The sequence below is a fragment of the Giraffa tippelskirchi genome, chromosome 1 (genome assembly GCF_054371585.1).
Source record: "Giraffa tippelskirchi isolate mGirTip1 chromosome 1, T2T-mGirTip1v1.2.pri, whole genome shotgun sequence".
Taxonomy (NCBI): Eukaryota; Metazoa; Chordata; class Mammalia; order Artiodactyla; family Giraffidae; genus Giraffa; species Giraffa tippelskirchi.
The window spans coordinates 203,997,411-204,017,150 of record NC_137275.1 but is presented as its reverse complement, the minus strand read 5'-3'; the positions used below and the strand labels follow the sequence as shown (position 1 = coordinate 204,017,150).

Genomic DNA, 19,740 nt, shown 5'->3' with positions numbered 1-19,740 from the left:
AGACAACCTCCCTGCCTATTCAGAAGGGGCCACATGCCCCTAAGGGACAGTTAATACAAAATTTACCCTTTGAATCCTCACTTTTCTGTTTATAATAATACTCTTCAAAGCCAGCTTGTGTAGCAGGAGTCCTTTCCTTGATGGTGAAGGAAGTTTGGCCTGTTCCACGCTTGTGGGTGTCCCTTTTTCCTTTAATAGCATCCACAGAGATTTGGGGCAGCTGTTTCTGCTGACAGGCCCTAGTTTTGGGCTGATGGTTGTGGGCCCAGGGCTCCTTGAGCTGAGAAGGGGAGTCTTGAGGCAGAGCTTCCCACAATCCCCCTGACATTGTGATTCATAATAAATATAGAATTTGGTCTTTGCCCAGTTTCCTGGCTCATGGCTCCCAAAAACCTTGGAATTTTCAAGCAACGAGAGCAATCGGGGCATCTTTTGGTTTCCCTGGTAGCTGAGCTGGTAAAGAATCTGCCTACAGTGTGGGAGATCCTGGTTTGATTCATGGGTCGGAAAGAGCTGCTGGAGAAGGGATAGGCTACCCACTCCAGTAGTCTGACCTGGAGAATTCCATGGACTGTATAGTCCATGGGTTTGCAAACAGTCGGACACAACTGAGCGACTTTCACTTTCACTTTGTTATAATGTTTGGTCCCTTGTCCTCAGTTACCTGAAATTGCTTCAAAGCCATAAAGGTGAAATGGACATCCCTTCCTACCATGGCTGAGTTTATGTTAATGAGGTGGCTTTTGGACCACACCTAAGGGACTTCTGGTGGCTTAGAAGGTAAAGAACTTGCCTACAGTGTGGGAGACCCAGGCTTGATCCCTGGATTGGGAAGATCCCCTGAATAAGGGAATGGCTACCCATTCTGGTATTCTTGCCTAGAGAATTTCATAGACAGAGGAGCCTGGTGGCTACAGTCCAAGGGGTCACAAAGAGTCAGACATGACTTAGTGACTAAGAGTTTCACTAAAGATGGAGAGCTGGTTGCCAGGGGAATCAATAAGAATGGGGGGATAGAACTTTCAGCCCCATGCCCTGGTTTCCAGGGAGTAGAGAGGGGGCTGAATCAATCACCGACGGCCAATGATTTCATCAATCATGCCTGTGTAATGAGGCCGCCACAAAAGTCCAAAGGAATGGATTCAGAGAGCTTCTGGGTTGGTGAATCAGAACTTGTCCATGTGCTGCTGGACTGGACCCCAAACACCACAGGGACAAAAGCTCCTTTGTCTGGGACCTCTCCTCATCTGGCTTTAACATCCTCTGCAATTAGCAGGTGATCTAGTGAGTCAATGGGTTTTGTGCCTTCTGTGAGCTTCTCTAGCAAATTAAGGGAATACAAGGCGGAGGGCATGGGAACCTCTGATCTGAGGCTGGTTGGTCAGAAGCAAGGTGACCAACTGAACCTGCAGTTGGCATCTGAGTGGAGGGTGGTCTCCTGGGAGTGAGCCCCTAACCTCTGGGATGTGACACTATCTCTAAATAGAGAATGTCCGAGTGGAATGAAACTGTGGGACACCCAGTCAGGGTCTGCTGAGAATTGTACGGTGTAGGAAAAACACATACTGTATCACATGGTCACAAGCTGTAAGCAGGTAAGTTTAACATAGTGGAAAGAACTCAGGGTAAATGCTTTCCTGAGGCAGGACAAATACCAGGGTCAGGCTGGGAAGTGGTTGAAACAGTTGGTGATTAGTAAGGAAGGTGTGGAATGATTGCTCGGTAACTTTGAGACATTTACGTGTGTATTGTCATTTTGTTTATTCTTGGCATGCATGGAACACCCTCAGGCAGCCAGGTCGTATGTGGCCCTCTGAAGCTCTAGTCTGCTGGCTTCTGTGCCCAGGCTGCAGAAATGGCTATTTCCTTGGTGGCATTGCCTCCAGTTATAGGCACAGTGTCCTGCTGGAAAGAAGAAGGTCTCTGAAGTCCTGGCAAGCTTCGCAATGGACAAAAAATGCTGCTCTGAGAGTGTCCTGTGGAGGGAACTCAGCCCACTCACTGGATCTTGGGGACAACATTGCTATGGTCCAGTAGGGCCCCACTGCCCTCTTGAGCTAACCTGCGGGGGCCAGCCACCCAGCACCATGTGGTCAGTAAGGAGGGGGTGTCCTGCCAGGAGAGGTGCTCTCCACCTTGAGCCCAGGCTTCCATGTGAGTGTCTGCGCAGTGGCAGGTCCATGTGTCTCATGGTTCTGAGATGTGAGTTGCGCTGCTGGGCCTCTGGGTGATGTCATTGTAGATGTGGGTGTCCAGGGTCATGATGGTGTCCAAGGTCATGATGAACATTTCCGTGTAGTTGCCCTTCCCCTCTAAATATCTGTAAATGTTAACATCTTTGTAAAGTTGGGGAACACTCAGCCCAAACTGGATGAATAAAAATTGCAAAATTACAGCTCTGGGGAGTGGGCTGTCCCTGGAATGACTGGACCCCTCCCCTCCTCTTTTCCTTTCAAAATAATCGGGATATGAAGCCTGGAACTCACAGGGAAGGCTTGTTTCAGACCCCACAGAAGTCCTTACAGTAAGGCAACAAGATTTGCTTTCTCTGTACTGCTGTCAGCCACGCTTTGTCGGACACTTAAGGGCTTTGACTTGTATAGCCGATGGCCCTGCATCCTGGACCGGGTGGCCCCCTTGGTCACTGCCCTCCTGAGGGGACTGGGGCACAGTTAATGCTCCAGAATCTTGCAATGCACATCAGAGGCTACCAGGCCAGGCAGCCAGTGGTTTGGGGACTTTCTGAGCCCTCAGGATGTCTCCCCAGGAGGTCCTCTTCCCATGCCTTGAAAGGCTCCCAGGAGTCTGAGAAGGAGAGGGGCTAAGAGGCATCTCAGGTGGCACTAATGATAAAGAACCCACCTGCCAATGAAGGAGACACAAGAGACACAGGTTTGATCCCTGGGTTGGGAAGATCACCAGGAGGAGGGCATGGGAACCCACTCCAGTATTCTTGCCTGGAGAATCCCATGGACAGAGGATCCTGGCGAACTACAGTCCACGCGGTCTCAAAGAGTCGGACACGACTGAAGTGACTTAGCACACAAGGTGGGTCTCAGACGATCTGAACTCCGTGTTTGTTCAGAATGTGAACTCTGGTCATAATCGACAGCGCTGGCATTTGCTTATAAGGTCTTTATGAGGCTGAGATTGGAAACCACACAGAGTGAGCAGTTTTACAGGCTCCAGCTTGATGGACGCCTGACATCACACTCGGTGGTTTTCCGGAGCTGAACTGGTTGACCTCCGCTGCTGCGTGTACTTATCAACAACTTGTAGAAAGAGAAATGTTTCTAATTTATGAGAAAATGGAATGTTTTCTGCAGGAGCCTTTCAGGTCTGGCAGAGAGAACACCAGCAAAGGTTGAGAAAATTTAGTCCATGTTGATCCGGGCCAGTGTTTGATTAAAGGTGTTCGTAAACTTCTGCCTATGCCACAACCTTTCACTGTGTGGATCACAATGAACTGTGGAAAATCCTGAAAGAGATGGGAATACCAGACCACCTGACCTGCCTCTTGAGAAACCTGTATGCAGGTCAGGAAGCAATAATTAGAACTGGACATGGAACAACAGACTGGTTCCAAATAGGAAAAGGAGTACGTCAAGGCTATATATTGTCATCTTGCTTATTTAACTTATACGCAGAGTACATCATGAGAAATGCTGGGCTGGATGAAGCAAAAGCTGGAATCAAGATTGCTGGGAGAAATATCAATAACCTCAGATATGCAGATGACACCACTCTTATGGCAGAAAGAAAAGAAGAACTAAAGAGCCTCTTGATGAAAGTGAAAGTGGAGAGTGAAAAAGTTGGCTTAAAGCTCAACACTCAGAAAACTAAGATCATGACATCTGGTCCCATCACTTCATGGCAGATAGATGTGGAAACAGTGGCTGACTATTTTTCTCGGCTCCAAAATCACTGCAGATGGTGACTGCAGCCATGAAATTAAAAGATGCTTACTGCTTGGGAAGAAAGTTATGACCAACCTAGATAGTATATTAAAAAGCAGAGACATTACTTTGCCAACAAAGGTCCATCTAGTCATGGCTATGGTTTTTCCAGTAGTCATGTATGGATGTGAGAGTTGGACTATAAAGAAAGCTGAGTGCTGAAGAATTGATGGCTTTTGAACTGTGGTATTGGAGAAGACTCTTGAGAGTCCCTTCGACTGCAAGGAGATCCAACCAGTCCATCCTAAGGGAGATCAGTCCTGGCTGTTCATTGGAAAGACTGATGTTGAAGCTGAAACTCCAATACTTTGGCCACCTGATGCGAAGAGCTAACTCATTTGAAAAGACCCTGATGCTGGGAAAGATTGAGGGCAGGAGGAGAAGGGGACAACAGAGGATGAGATGGCTGGATGGCATCATCGACTCAATGGACATGGGTTTGGGTGGACTCAGGGAGTTGGTGATGGACAGGGAGGCCTGGCATGCTGTTGTTCATGGGGTCTCAAAGAGTCGGACACGACTGAGCGACTGAACTGAACTGAAACTTCTGCCTGAGGGAGGATTAGAGTGAAGGTGGGTGGGTTCAAGGGCCAGGTCTTATCTGAGATCATGAGAAGTAAAATGCTTGCAAAATACTCTGGTATGAAGGACAGAATGCAGGTCACATCCCAGGGAGACCAGCTCCCAGGAGGAGATTCCTGGGGCACTCCAGTGATTAATACCATAGAAGGGAGCATAAGACAGTAGGGATGGCCAGAGGGAGGTGTGCAGACTCAGTGCAAGCCCACTAAGGCTGCAGCCAAGCCCTCTGAGCACTGGGTAGCAGCAGTGAGGAGCAGTGCCAAGCCCATCACCAAGCAAAAGACTGCCGGTTGATGGTTCATGTAGGGGCATCCGGTCCCATTACTTAATGGCAAACAGAAGGGGAAAAAGTAGAAACAGTGACAGATTTTATTTTCTTGGGCTCTAAAATCACTGCTGATAGTGACTGCAACCATGAAATTAAAAGACACTAGCTCTTTGGAAGGAAAGTGATGACAAATTTAGTGTATTAAAAAGCAGAGACATTACTTTGCCAACAAAGGTCTATATAGTCAAAGCTATGATTTTTCCAGTAGTCATGCATTGATGTGAGAATTGGACTATAATGAAGGCCAAGAGCTGAAGAATTGATGCTTTTGAACTGTGGTGTTGGAGACCATTCTTGAGAGTCCCTTGGACTGCAAGGAGATCAACCAGTTCATCTTAAAGGAAATCAACCTTGAATATGCATTGGAAGGACAGATGCTGAAGCTGATGCTCCAATACTTTGGCCACCTGATGCGAAGGACTGACTCATTAGAAAAGCCTCTGATGCTGGGAAAGATTGAGGGCAGGAGGAGAAGGGGGTGACAGAGGATGAGATGGCTGGATGGCATCATTGACTAAATGGACCTGACTTTGAGCAAGCTCTGGGAGATGGTGAAGTTCAGGGAAGCCTGGTGTGCTGCAGGCCATGGGGTTGCAGAGAGTTGGACATGACTTAGTGACGACAACAACAACAACACCCTCCTTCAGCCACCGTTCCTGCCTGTGCCTTCCAGGCTGCACCTGGAACCTACAGTTTCCCTCTTTCCAGCAGAAGCATCAGGTTGTGTGGCTGAGCTGGCGACTCCTGGCCTTGCGAGCAGCCGTTGTCCATGGAAGCTGGGTGTTGGCAGATAAATCCTAATCCCTCATGGATGACTCCCAGGCAGCATCAGTGTGTCCCCTAGAGCTCCCAGCAGGATGAGCTCCAGATTCCAACAGTGTGACTTGATTGACAGCATGCCCCTCATGGGCCTCCTTCCTTCCTGCCTCACCTGCCCCTCCCCTCCTGTGCCCCAGTGCAGACAGCTGTATTGGGTGCTTGCCTCCAAGTCGGCTGCTGGAGGTGCCTCACAAAGGGAGGCCCCCTCTCCACTCAGTGTGATGAAGTGGGACCCAGAGGAACATGGACTGTGCCTCTGCTCCTGAATGAAGCCTCTAGTGGGGAAAATGCACCATGGAGGGTCTCCCTGACCCAAGTCTCTGTCAACCATCCCAACAAGCAGCAACCACTGAGTGGTTCCTGAAGACCTCATCTGACCTGGGATGAGTTGGACCATAAGGAACACTTAGCACTGAAGAATTGATGCTTTGAACTGTGGTGCTGGAGAAGACTCTTGAGAGTCCCTTGGACTGTAAGGAGATCAAGCCAGTAAATCCTAAATGAAATCAGTCTTGAATATTCATTGGAAGGACTTATGCTGATGTTGAAACTCCGATACTTTGGCCACCTGATGCAAAGAGCTCACTCATTGGAAAAGACCCTGATGGTGGGAAAGATTGAGGGCAGGAGGAGAAGGGGATGACAGAGGATTATATGGTTGGATAGCAACACCGACTCAATGGACGTGAGTTTGAGCAAACTCCGGGAGATGGTGAAGGACAGGGAAGTATGACATGTTGTAGTCCATGGGGCTGCAGAGAGTCAAACATGACTCAGTGACTGAACAACAACATTGAAATTTATAGGAAATACATATTTGGCTGTCTTCCACAGTTCCTAGCTCACAGTTCCCAAACCCTTGGAATTTCTTAAATGTAGAGAGTGATAAAACTGTCTTTCATCATATGGATGAGGTCACTTTTAGCAGCACCTAAATATGGGAGCTGGTTGCCAGGAGAACCAATCACGTGATTAGAGGGCTGGAATTTCAGTCCCATGCCTCGATTTCCAGGGAGGGGACAGGAGATTGAATCAGTTGCCACTGACCAGTGATTTAGATAATCGTGATAATGTAATGAAGCCTCCACAAACCCTCAAAGGACAGCTTTTTGACCCTTTTTCAGAGAGCTTCTGTGTGCCACCGAGTTGGACCCCAAGCTCCATATGGACAGAGACCTCTCTGTTGAAGAGCTCAGCCTATGAATCTCTTCATCTGGCTGTTGATTCATATCTTTTAACATCCTTTTATAATAAATAGTAATCTGTTGAGGAAATGGATTTTCTTGAGTTTTATGAGCCATTCTAGCGCATTAATTGAATCATGGAAGTGGGTGGGGGTTTGTGGGAAGCTTTGATTTATAGTAGACGGGAAGCAAACACATAGATGGGAAGCACAGGTAACAACCTGGGTTTGTGGTTGGCATCTGAAGAGGAGAATGGTCTTGTGGGTTGGAGCACTTTACCTGTGGAATTTGATGCTATTGCTGGGTAGATAGGGTCAGAATTGAGTTGAAGTCTTGGACCCCCTGCTGGCATCAAAGTATTGCTCTTCAGTGTGGGGAAACCACGCATAAGTGTTGGAGTCATTCCAGGGACCCCAAAGAAGGATCTTAGAGGATGCAGTCAAGTTAAGATGAGGGCATTAGAGTGGGTCCTAATCCATTATGACTGGAGTGCTTATAAGAAGAGGAAAAGACAGATACACAGGGAAGATGGCCATGTGAGAGCAGAGACAGAGATGGGAGCAGTGCATCTACAAGCCACTATCAGAAGCTGGAAGAGGCAAGGAAGGATTCCACCCAGAATCTTTCAGGGAGCTTGCTGAAACACCTTGACTTCTGATTTCTGGACTCCAAAACTGTGAGATGATACATTTCTATTGCTTAAGCACCCCAGTTAGTGGTGCTTTGTTAGAGCAGCCCCAGAAACCAGGCCTCCATATTACAGTCGTCTCAGAAGTGCTTCTCTTTCTGAGCTCAGGGAGTTACTGGAAAATAGGTAAATACACCTGCCACCCGCATATCATGAATATCATGATATGCATGATATTCACTGCATATCATGCATAAATCCTCGAACCCAGCTCACTGGCATCAGCATACCCATCTGGCAGAAGAAGAAACTGAGGCTCAGAGTCCACTCAGAGACTCATAGCACCACCCAAGACTGCACAGACAGGACTTGGAGGAGCAGTGATGGGGCTCTAAGTTTTCTGCTAGCATATTAAGCTCAATTCCATGACAATGGGTCTCTAAACTGGAAACATAGAGGGGGTAAGATGTTTGGATAAAAGGGGAATATCTCAGGGTGGAGAAATTATGACTTTTAGAGTCATATTCTCTGATGCGAAGAGCTGACTCATTGGAAAAGACCCTAATGCTGGGAAAGATTGAGGCATAAGGAGAAGGGTCGACAGAGGATGAGATGGTTGGATGGTATCACTGACTCACTGGACATGAGCTGAACAAACTCCAGGAGACAGTGAAGGACAGGGAAGCCTGGCGTACTGCAGTCCACGGGGTCACAAAGAGTTGGACATGACTGAGCAACTGAACAACAACTCTCTGGCTTCATTTTCTAGAGTCAGTTATATGACTTTGGCCAAACTGCTTGTGCCTTGAGGTTCCATTTGCCCATCTTCACAATGGGTGTAATAATGAGTACCTCTGGTTAGCAATGAAATGAATGACTTAGGTGGCTATGTGAGCCTGGTCTTTTGCTGAAGGCCCAGCATTTAAACTTGTGCTTTCTGTTTTCTGCATTATAATGAGCAGGGGTGTTTTTATGTGTTGCCCATTCTCCTGACACACTGAACCCGCTGAGAATGACAGCCAATGGTGGGACCCATGATGAGCTAAGGGGACACCATTGTGAGTGACAGACTCTGTAGCACTGGAGGGGTTCCTGTAACATGTGCCCACCACATGCCTCCTTCAAGAGTTCCCTTTTTGAATTTTATTTTTAAATAAATAAAAAAATTATACATTGATTTATTTACGGCTTCACTGAGTGTTTGTTGCTGTGCGTGGGCTTTCTCTAGTTGTGGCGAGTGGGGCTGGTGTGCGGGGTTCTCACTGCGATGGCTTCTTTTGTTGTGGAGCATGGGTTCTAGAGCACAAGCTCAGTAGTTGTGGTGCGTGGGCTTACTTGCCTGCAGTATGTGGGACCTTCCCAAACCAGCGATCAAACGTGTCCCCTGCACCGGCAGAACGTAAAATCCTTGGGATTCTCTAGGCAAGGATGCCGATGTGGGTTTCCATTTCCTACTCCAGGGGATCTTCCTGACCTAGGGATCAAACCTGTGTCTCTGCTGCACTGGCAGGCAGACTCTGCAATGCTGGACCACCAGGGGAGTCCCAAGAGCCCCTTTTGTAAGTGAGGGGCTGAAGCCCGGGGAGGCAGGACAGCTTATTCAAGACCCCGAATCCCTAGGAGAGCTGAGAGGCATTTCTGGGCTCCACTGGGCCTTGTGTGGCCCATCTGTCCAGTCTATCCATCCTGAAGGATGGCTCCTAACTCTTCCTGCTCCCTCCATTTACTCACAGTGAGTAACACGCAGTGTTGGTGTGTGAGCCTGACCTGTGAAGAGTTTAACAAATGCAGTTTGTGAAGACAGAGATGTGGAAAATGATTCTGGAGGTGTCAGCAAAATAATCTCTATCCACTTCTCTGGTGGCTCAACTGTAAAGAATCCACCTGCAATTCAGGAGACTCAGAAGATGCAGGTTCTATCCCTGAGTCAAGAAGATCCCCTGGAGAAGGAAATGACAGCCCACTCCAGTATTCTTGTCTGGAGAATCCCATGGATGGCGGAGCTTCGTGGCTATAGTCCATGGGGTCACAAAGAGTTGGTCACAACTTAGTGTCTAAACCACAACATTTATCTATCTACTATCTATCTATCTATCTATCATCTATTGTCTATCTCTGTCTGTATATGAGGGGAAAACGTGTAACCATTTGCCAAGCCCACACTGAACAAAGACAGAACCATAACTGAGCAGGAACATCACCAATGGCTTTATCTCAGGAGCGAAGCTGAATGAAAGCTGAAGGTTGGGAGGACACAGTCCAGAGTATTTTCAGGCAAATCTGGGGAATTATACTGACAACTAGTGCAAATCATGCTTCTTAGTGAAAACCAGGCCAGGAAACCACTTACCCAGGTAGTAGCAAAGTATATACAGCAGCCTCGTTTTCTCTAAGGCTGTAAAACATTCACCTACCACAATTACTCATGGAGAAACCTTGCTGTCCCACCTTCATTTTTCATGAAAGCTGAATCCTCTGCCATTTCCATCAGCCACTTGGTAGGCTATGAATAGAAGGAAGTCAATAAATTTACACAAACTAGGAGGTGAAATCTCCCTTTTCCATTCTCAGCCCAGAAGGGATTTTTTTTCCCTCTGTTGCCATTTGTTGTGTGAGGGAGGCTTGTAGGGGGAGGGGTTGTGGTCAATTTTCAGGTGGCGCTGTGTTGAAAATATATCGATACAACTTGTATCGTCAGGGTTCCCAGAGAAACAGAACCAACAGGATAGATAGATAGATGGATGTAAGAGAAGACTTATTATAGCAATTGACTCACACATTTATGGAGGCTGAGAGGTGCCATGATCTGCTGTCTGCAAGCTTGAGATCAGGAAAGTCTGGTAGAATTCAGTCAGAGTCCGGAAGTCTGATGTCTGAAGACAGGAGAAGACAGACGTCCCACTTAAGAGGGGAGAGTGAATCTGCCCTTCCTCTGCGTTTTTGTCCCTTTCAGGTCCTCAGGAGACTGGCTGATGACTGCCCACACTGGCAACGGTGACCTTGACTCAGTCCACTGAATCAAATGCTAAGCTCCTCTGAAACATCCCACAGACGTACCAAGAGATAATGTTTTACCAGGTGTCTGGTAAACAGTTTCACCAGAATTAAACAGTTTCACATAGAATTAAACGTCTTACCATCTCTTTGGAAAACAATCCAAGTGTGGGCCCTCTCAGATTGGCTTTGCCTGGAGAAATAGGACAGGAGACACCTACAGCTATTTGCAGAAGTAGGGGCGATGGAGCTGGTCTGAGCTGACTGGGGAGACACAATATAAGTGACTCTGAACAGGCCAGCACAGACATGGCCTGCTCATAGTGTGGGCCTTACCCAGACATCTGGTACACCTGCTATTTGTGGGTAACATGCCCCCAAACTGCAGATGGCTCATGCCAGACTGAGGGTTTCCATGGGTGGCCAGACAGTCTTAGCTTTGCTTTTCCTCTGCAGACAGTCTAGAGGAGCCACATGAACAGCAGGCAGGACAAAAAACCTCCTGGAGGTTGGAAGGATCTAGTTTTTGTGGACAGTGTTTTTAAGAACCGCAATAAGGAAGATTCTGGGATTTTGATCAGTGCCAACTATCTCAGGGTCCAGCCATGGCTGGCATCCCTCCATGGTGCCATTGGAGGCACTGACCAGCGTGTCTAGAATTTCTGACAGCCCATCATGGCTTGGATGCTAGTGTTGGCCAAACCACCATTTTCTTTTGGAAGGTTCTGAAGAAGGTGCCAGCTCTTCTGAGGATGAACCACTGCGATTCTTTAAACTTGCCAGTCGCCATCAAGTTATAGACTCGGATCTGTGCTCGACACAGACTATTCTCCTAGTAGCTGTGCTGATATTGAAATGGACACAAGCTGCCCAAAGATGTGTTGTGCTCACCTGGATGCACAGCCAGGGTTTAGGCAGATTTTCTTTGATTTGATTCATTAAGTTGGAGAAATTCACCATGCCTCCCCATCCTCCTATGGGCTTCCTTTGAAATCAACAACAAATTAATCTCTGATGACTACAGACAATATTTGACATAGACATGGACTGAAGCCCACCAGGCTTCTCTGTCCATGGGATTTCCCCGGCAAGAATACTGGAATGGGTTGTCATTTCTTTCTCCAGGGAATCTTTCTGACCCAGGGATCGAACTTGCGTCTCCTGCAGCTCCTGCACTGGTGGCAGATTCTTTACCACTGATCCACCTGGGAAGCCATTTATTTATTATTGGAATATAATTGCTCTACAGCGAATCAGCTATGTGTATACATATATTCCCTCCCTCTTCAACCTTCCTCACACCCCTCCCACAAGCCTCTAGGTGACCTCAGAGTGCAAGCTGAGCTCCACTGAGCTGTACAGCAGGTTCCCACTATCTGTCTGTTTTACACGTGGTAGTGTATATATGTCAATGCTGCTCTCCCATTCATCTCACCCTCCCCTCCCCCACCACCTGCCCCGAGTCTACATGTCTGTTCTCTACATCTGCACCTCTATTCCTGCTCTGGAAATAAGTTCACCTGTACCATTTTTCTAAATTCCATATATATGCATTAATACATGATATTTGAACAGTCATTGGAAAGACTGATGCTGAAGCTGAAGCTCCAGTACTCTGGCCACCTGATGCAAAGAGCTGACTCATTGGAAAAGACCGTGATGCTGGGAAAGATTGAGGGCAGGAGGAGAAGGGGACAACAGAGGATGAGATGGTTGGATGGCACCACTGATTCAATGGACATGAGTTTGAGCACACTCTGGGAGATAGTGAGGGACAGGGAAGCCTGGCGTGCTGCAGTCCTTGGAGTCACAAAGCATCGGACATGACTGAGCGACTGACAACAAATATGATATTTGTTTTTCTCTTTCTGACTTACTTCACTTTGTATGACAGACTCTAGGTACGTTCACGTCACGGCAACATCCAGGCCTTTTAGTGGCTCTGACCAGGTGGGGGGGGAGGGGGTGGTCTCCAAGACCTGGCCCGGGGCTTCCTTCCCTTGCTGTGAGTGAGAAGCCTGGCTTCAGGGACTGGGCATTTGGGTGGCTGTTAGTGCCCTTGCTGGCCATGAGACAAGTGTCTGTGACCTTGGTTCTTCAGGACAAGGAGAGGCCTGGGAAGTGGAGCTATTTGTCCTGCAGGACACTCGGTGCTGACTCTCAAGCTGTCAACAGAGTGGCTATCCAAACACGAGCCCGGATGTACCATCTGTACACTGATCTGACAGTGCCAAGGCACTCCTCTCTGGATTCCCAAGGTGCCATGGTCAGCCGTGACTGTCCCCTGACCCAGAGCCCTGAGTCAGCCCTGTCATCGCCCAGCTTGGCCCTGCTGTGGAGCCTCCCTCCATGTGCACCTGAAGATGTGGCCCCGGCCAGCTCCTGCCTCTGTCTTCTCTCAGGTAACTCAGGAGGGTTGGAATAGATAGAGATTGCTCCTCCACTAAGCTGGAAGCCTCACGGGGTGGTGACACGATTCAGTTCCCAGACAGTTTAAACATCTGCTCCTGCATTTCAAGTGTTTAAGGCGGTGCCTTCAGAGGGAAGCCCAGGCCTCCAGTTTTCCAGGCTCCCCGCCCTCCCTGCTGTAGACCTGGGCATCCTGCATTTGCTTTGTGCAGCCACTAAGGGCCTTGGGAAGTGTCACTTTGTATTGTAACTCTGAACCAGCATGAATGACATGATTTCAAGCCAGTTAGGTCACAGCCTGCAGGCGGGTAGGCACCCGGGCTGCTTCGGGGGGCTGGGGGCAGGGACAATGGCCCAGTTGAAGTAGGACCCTGCCCTCAGGTGTGGCTTCCCTTTGCGTCTCTTCATTCTGTGGCCTGTGTTTCAAGTTCTGAGCTCCGTTCCCAACAAGCCTTTTTCAGGTGACTCTGTGGCTGGGGGTTGCCATGATATCAGAGCACCTGAGCAGAGGGCAGATCTCCAGGCGCTGCCTGAGGGAGGTCTGGCCCCCTGCTCTGCCTGTCTCCCCCTCCTCCCCTCAGTCTACTTGCCCAGATCCCCTGGGGCCCCCCACCTTGGCTTCCATCTCACCTCTGTAACACCAGCTCCCACAAGACCAGTGGCCTCTCCTGGACACCCTGCTTTCACTTTCCTGGCAGCTTGTCACTGTCTGCATTCTTCAGGACTTGCTTCTTCAGTGTTTTCTGTTTATTGCTGCTTCCCCCTCAGCTAGAATGCAGACCCTGAGGGTAGAATCTTGTCTTGTTGAGAGCAACCACTGTGCTCTGAGCAGGGTGCGGTTCTGGGTGATTATCTGGTGATTGAATCAAATGCAGGAGCCAGGCTCATCTCGCCCAGGGCTCCATCCTCAAGGAGTGAGACCCAAGCCCCCAGAGCCCACTGACTTGCTGGACATGGTGGCCCTAGCAGTGGTGAAGTGGGTGGCTTGGGATCCACTCAATGACCTTCTGATGACTCACCATCCCAACTATGAAATCCCCACCCCCTCTTCCTCCTTGAATCCCCACTGCAAACAATGTGACCTGTGGACTGAGCTCTAGGCACTGAATGAATGAGCTGGTGAGCATGCACAGAAGGCTCTGACCAGCCCTCCTGTGTAGCATGGACAGGGTGCTGGGTGCAGGTTCTCAAGCCAGGCCAGTGACTATGCCACTTCTCTCTGCCTCATTTTCCCCATCTACACAGTGGGGGTAATAAGAATAGTGTTTACCTCTTAGGAGTACTGCGTAGTTTAAAGAGCAAAATGTATGGAGACTGTTTCAGATAATGCTGGCCCTTAGGAGGGACACAGTAGATGTTCATCGTTGCAGTAATAGGAGCAGTAATACACTGCCTTTGATACAGTGTGCAACACACAGTGTGGGAAGTAGGAGTGATAAAGTGGATACATCCTTGAATGGATCTGGAAGTATCTCACAGACATTTGCTCAGGGCATAGAGGGCAACATAACAGCAAGTCTCCAGTTACCAGGCTTCCTTTTTTAAGTACCTATAGCCCTCTCTCTGTTACTGACTAGCCCTGCATCCATGCCTGCCAGGATGGTTCATCCGGGCATGAACTCATAGGTTCATCCTGAGCAGCATGTCCACTCAAGGACATATCAGTGATGCTAAGGAATCTGTTGTGCTCCTTCCCTTCCCTCACTCAGAATTTCTTCCTCCTCAGCCCAGTAAACCTGTCTGCTGCTTCCCTGGTGGCTCAGATGGTAAAGAATCTGCTTGCAATGCAGGAGACCTCAGTTCGATCCCTGGATTGGGAAGATTCCCTGAAGAAGGAAATGGCAATCCACTTCAGTATGCTTGCCTGGAGAATTCCATGGACAGAGGAGCCTGGCAGGCTACAGTCCATGGGGTATCAAAGAGTCGGTCATGATTGAGTGACTATCACTTTCACATTCACAGCCCAATAAACCTGTCTGATGTTAATGGACCAGTCTTTGTACTGAGGCTCCAGGGCGCTGCTTCTTCTCTCCAAGTACTGGGATTGCATCTCCACACTAACATGCTGTGAGGCTCTGAGAACCACTCTGGGACCAAGTGGGGTCATTACTGCAGTGAGAGGAGAATGTGGACTTCAGAAGAAACTGCTGTGGAAATGGTGAGCCTCACTCAACCTGGAATGCCTTCCTGCAGCTCTCTGGGGCCCCTTTCAGTAGCTTTCTGGCTGCCGTCACGCTGCCCATTGCCTCCCACCTCCCATGTGGCAAGTCCTCCCCTGGTCACATGGAAGCAGGTCTAGATTCTGGTCAGCTTTGTTATCCCAAGTGTAGGTAGGACTCCTTTCCTTTCCCGGGGGAGCTTGCTTTCTAAGCTGCATTGGTGCCAAGAGCTAGAGGCTTTTTTTAGGGATGAGCGGACAGCCCAGCATTTGTACTGAATGTTCTGAGTTGACCTGGCCTGTGCAGGGTCACTGGTGGAAACTGTGTAACAGAAAAGCGAGTTACTTCTGAGCCCCGAGGTTCACTGACATTCTATCCGGCTGCTTGGCAAGCTTTCTCTCCAGGCTCCATCCAAAGACCAGCTGTGGCTGCTGGTTTGGGTCTCATTGTTTAGTCGGTCAGTTGTGTACGACTCTTTGCGACCCCATGGACTGGACTGTAGCAAGCTAGGCTTCCCTGTCCTTCACAATCTCCTGGGTTGTTTGCTCAAATTCATGTCCATTGAGTAAGTGATGCCATCCAACCATCTCAACTTCTGTTTCTCCCTTCTTCTCTTGACTTCAATCTTTCCCAGCATCACAGTCTTTTCCAATGAGTTGGCTCTGCATCAGGTGGCCAAAGTATTGGAGCTTCAGCTTCAGCATCAGTCCTTCCAATGAATATTTAGGGTTGATTTCCTTTAGGATTGACTGATTTGATCTCCTTGCTGTCCAAGGGACTCTCAAGAGTCTTCTCCACCACCACAGTTTGAAAACATCAATTCTTAGGTGCTCAGCCTTCTTTATAGTCCAGCTCTCACATCCATACATGACTACTGGAAAATTCATAGCTTTGACTATACGGACCTTTGTAGGCAAAGTGACTTCTAGGCTTTTTAACACACTGTCTAGGTTTGTCATAGCTTTCCTGCCAAGAAGCAATCATTTTATAATTTCATGGCTGCAGTCCCCATCCGCAGTGATTTTAGAGCCCAAGAAGAGGAAATCTGTCACTGCTTCTACCTTTCTCCCTTCTATTTGCCATCAAGTGATGGGACCAGATGTCAGGATCTTTGTTTTTGAATGTTGAGTTTTAAGCTAGTTTTTTCACTCTCCTCTTTTACCTTCATCAAGAGGCTCTTTAGTTTCTCTTTGCTTTCTGCCATAAGGGTGGTGTCATCTGCATATCTGAGGTTACTGATATTTCTCCCAGCAATCCCGATTCCAGCTTGCGCTTCATCCAGCCCGGAATTTCACATGATGTATTCTGGATATAAGTTAAATGAGCAAGGTGACAATATATAGCCTTGACATACACTTTTCCCAATTTTGAACCAGTCTATTGTTCCATGTCTAATTCTAACTGTTACTTCTTGACCTGTATACAGGTTTCTCAGGAGGCAGGTAGACATGAACCTATTTGCAGGGCAGGAATAGAGATGCAGATTTAGAGAACAGACCTGTGGACACAGGTGGGGGGAAAGGGATGGTGGGATGAGTTGAGAGAGTAGCACTGACGTAAATACATTATTATATGTAAAATAGATAGCTAGCGGGAAACCGCTGTACTGCACATGGAGCTCAGTTCTGTCCTCTGTGATGAATTAGAGGGGTGAGATTGGTGGGGAGGAGGGAGGGAGGCTTAAGAAGGAGGGGGTATATGCATGCATATAGCTGAATCACTTTGTTGCATAGCAGAAAAGAACACAACATTGTAAAGCAATTATACTCCAATAAAAAAAAAAAGAACAAACTTTAGAGCAGAACTTTCTAGCAGAATGCTGGGGGTGGGACTTCAGAGCCAGACCACCTGTGTCACAGGGAAACTATCCCCTCACCCCTCCCCAGCGTGAGCTGATCCAGGTGATATGCTCGTGTGCGTACATGCTGTAAGATGCTTCAGTCATGTCTGACTCTTTGTGACCCTGTGGACTGTAGCCCTCCAGGCTCCTCTGTCCATGGGATTCTCCAGGCAAGAATACCGGAGTGGGTTGTCAAGCCCTCCTCCAGGGCATCTTCCCAACCCAGGGATTGAACCCAGGTCTCCTGCATTGCAGGTGGAGTCTTTATCATCTGAGCCACCAGGGAAAGCCTCTTGAATGCTAAACCCTGGGGCAAATTGAATCTTCTGAAGGGGTCACACCAGCATGCGTCCTGCCCATTAGCTCTTGGATAGTGTGATAATCCTACACCTTTATAACACTTGTCCCACAGTGAACTGTGCTGGAGGTCTTGCTGTGAGGCGCCGAGGCCATGGGTCACAAACATTGCCCAGCTGTCCTCTCTGGTTTGGCTTGCTCTGGGGGATGCCAGCTGAAATGCTGTGAGGACATTCCAGTAGCCTGAGGGTCACTGAACTTGCCCACCAGTAGTGACTGCAGCCTCTGCTGTCCCTTGATGGGTCCTCCTGGGACTCTGAGCTGGAAAAGCCCAGATGAGCAGTGTCTAAATTCCTGCCTCAGGGAAACTGGGAGAGGTAATAGAGATTGCTGCTGTATCCAGACGCTACATTATGAGTTTTGTTACTTATTCATTGCACCCGGATCAGGTCCCCAGCAAAGAAAGGAAACCGTTCGTACATTATTGAATTTCAGACTGCAGTTAGGCTGAGACTTTCTGATTTCAGTGTTGACCATCTGGTGATGTCCATGTGTGGAGTCTTCACTTGTGTTGTTGGAAGAGGGTGTTTGCTATGACCAGTGCGTTCTCTTGGCAAAACTCTGTTAGCCTTTGCCCTGCTTCATTCTGTACTCCAAGGCCAAATTTGCCTGTTACGCCAGGTGTTTCCTGACTTCCTACTTTTGCATTCCAGTCCCCTATAATGAAAAGGACATCTTTTTTGGGTGTTAGTTCTAAAAGCGGAGAAGGCAATGGCACCCCACTCCAGTACTCTTGCCTGGGAAGCCCCATGGACGGAGGAGCCTGGTAGGCTACAGCCCATGGGGTCGCGAAGAGTCAGACACGACTGAGCGACTTCACTTTCACTTTTCATTTTCATGCACTGGAGAAGGAAATGGCAACCCACTCCAATATTCTTGCCTGGAGAATCCCAGGGACGAAGGAGCCTGGAGGGCTGCCGTCTATGGGGTCGCACAGAGTCGGACACGACTGAAGCGACTTAGCAGTAGCAGCAGCAGCAGCAGCAGCAGCAGTTCTAAAAGGTCTTGTAGGTCTTCATAGAACCGTTCAACTTTAGCTTCTTCAGTGTTACTGGTTGGGGCGTAGACTTGGATTACCATGATATTGAATGGTTTGCCTTGGAAACAAACAGAGATCATTCTGTCGTTTTTGAGATTGCAACCAAGTACTGCATTTTGGACTCTTTTGTTGACCGTGATGGCTACTCCATTTCTTCTAAGGGATTCCTGCCCACAGTAGTAGATATAATGGTCATCTGAGTTAAATTATATTCTTCGCAGCCAAAGATGGAGAAGCTCTATACAGTCAGCAAAAACAAGACCGGGAGCTGACTGAGGCTCAGATCATGAACTCCTTATTGCCAAATTCAGACTTAAATTGAAGAAAGTAGGGAAAACCACTAGACCATTCAGGTATGACCTAAATCAAATCCCTTATGATTATACAGTGGAAGTGACAAATAGATTTAAGGGACTAGATCTGATAGACAGAGTGCCTGATGAACTATGGACAGAGGTTCGTGACACTGTACAGGAGACAGGGATCAAGACAATCCCCATGGAAAAGAAATGCAAAACAGCAAAATGGCTATCTGAAGAGGACTTACAAATAGCTGTGAAAAGAAGAGAAGTGAAAAGCAAAGGCAAAAAGGAAAGATATTCCTATCTGAATGCAGAGTTCCAAAGAATAGCAAGGAGAGATAAGAAAGCCTTCATCAGCGACCGATGCAAAGAAATAGAGGAAAACAACAGATTGAGAAAGACTAGAGATCTCTTCAAGAAAATTAGAGATACCAAGGGAACGTTTCATGCAAAGATGGGCTCAATAAAGGACAGAAATGCTATGGACCTAACAGAAGCAGAAGATATTAAGAAGAGGTGGCGAGAATACACAGAAGAACTGTACAAAAAAAGATCTTCATGACCCAGATAATCACGATAGTGTGATCACTCACTTAGAGTCAGACATCATGGAATGTGAAGTCAAGTGGGCCTTAGAAAGCATCACTACAAAAAAAGCTAGTGGAGGTGATGGAATTCCAGTTGAGCTATTTCAAATCCTAAAAGATGATGCTGTGAAAGTGCTGCACTCAATATGCCAGCAAATCTGGAAAACTCAGCAGTGGCCACAGGACTGGAAAAGGCCAGTTTTCATTCCAATCCCAAAGAAAGGCAATGCCAAAGAATGCTCAAACTACCGCACAGTTGCACTCATCTCACATGCTAGTAAAGTAATGCTCTAAATTCTCCAAGACAAACTTCAGCAATACATGAACCATGAATTTCCAGATGTTCAAGCTGGATTTAGAAAAGTCAGAGGAACCAGAGATCAAATTGCCAACATCCGCTGGATCATCGAAAAAGCAAGAGAGTTCCAGAAAAACATCTATTTCTGCTTTATTGACTATGCCAAAGCCTTTGACTGTGTTGATCACAATAAACTGTGGAAAATTCTGAAAGAGATGGGAATACCAGACCACCTGACCTGTCTCTTGAGAAACCTCT

At 47.9% G+C, this 19,740-nt stretch overlaps 1 long non-coding RNA gene across 2 annotated transcripts in view; it reads left to right on the top strand.

Moving 5' to 3' along the window:
• Positions 1 to 19,740, top strand: part of LOC145538948 (uncharacterized) — a 170,081-nt gene that overhangs the window by 5,460 nt on the left and 144,881 nt on the right. For both annotated transcript variants that reach the window (XR_014077352.1, XR_014077355.1), the window contains exons 3-4: positions 12,593 to 12,893; positions 14,863 to 15,058. This is a non-coding gene — a long non-coding RNA (uncharacterized LOC145538948). The remainder of the gene's footprint in view (positions 1 to 12,592; positions 12,894 to 14,862; positions 15,059 to 19,740) is intronic.